At 40.1% G+C, this 775-nt stretch overlaps 1 non-coding gene across 1 annotated transcript; it reads left to right on the top strand.

The window, feature by feature from the left end:
- Nucleotides 1-214: 214 nt before the first annotated feature.
- Nucleotides 215-323, top strand: LOC128284577 (small nucleolar RNA R71). The gene has a single exon (XR_008275001.1). It is a non-coding gene; the product is annotated as a small nucleolar RNA R71 (small nucleolar RNA).
- The last annotated feature ends 452 nt before the right edge of the window (nucleotides 324-775 follow it).

Below are 775 nucleotides of genomic sequence, written 5' to 3'. Positions count from 1 at the left end.
AAGAGTGTCTACTTCATGTATTCCAGCAACACATCTTCTTGGCGCTGCTTGATTGGTTGGCCATTAGTAATTGTTGCTGGCAATCCTCTCAATGATTTCATAAGCCTCATTATAAGACTTAGAAAGGAGAGCACCATTAGCAGAAGCATCCACTACCATCCTCGTGTGAGCATTGATACCATTATAAAATGTCTCAAGTTGGATGCAATGTGAGATTCTGTGATGAGGGCACTTCCGTAATAATTCTTTGTACCTTTCTCATGTCTCATGCAAGGAATCATCATTCATTTGTTTTGGAAAGCAGTGATCTCGTTCCTCAACTTAGCATTCTTGCTAGGCGGGAAATGCTTCATAAGGAATCTTTATGCTAACTCTTGCCATGTGGAAATTAAATTTGGTGGAAATGAGTTCAACTAGGCTCGAGCTCTATCTCTTAGTGAATATGGGAACAGCTTCAATCGTAATACATCTTTGGGTACTTCGGCTAACTTGAAAGAATCGCTCACCTCCATAAAACAGTCTTAAGTGTAGGTGAGGATCTTCAGTAGGCATTCCACTGAATTAGCCCACTATATGAAGCATCTGGAACATGACTCGCTTCAACTCAAACTGTTGTGCCACAATTTTGGGTCTCCTAATACCCGGATTAAGATCATTAAACACTAGCACAACATACTGTCTTAAAGCTCTATCCCTATCATCAGCAATAAGAATAGAATTTTGAGCAGGGTTTGCTCCGTTTCCTTGATTTGGATTTTCAAAGTTCATCTCTTCG

The sequence above is a fragment of the Gossypium arboreum genome, chromosome 11 (genome assembly GCF_025698485.1).
Source record: "Gossypium arboreum isolate Shixiya-1 chromosome 11, ASM2569848v2, whole genome shotgun sequence".
NCBI lineage: Eukaryota > Viridiplantae > Streptophyta > Magnoliopsida > Malvales > Malvaceae > Gossypium > Gossypium arboreum.
Note: the sequence above shows the minus strand (reverse complement) of the source record. Positions and strands in the feature narration are given on the sequence as shown.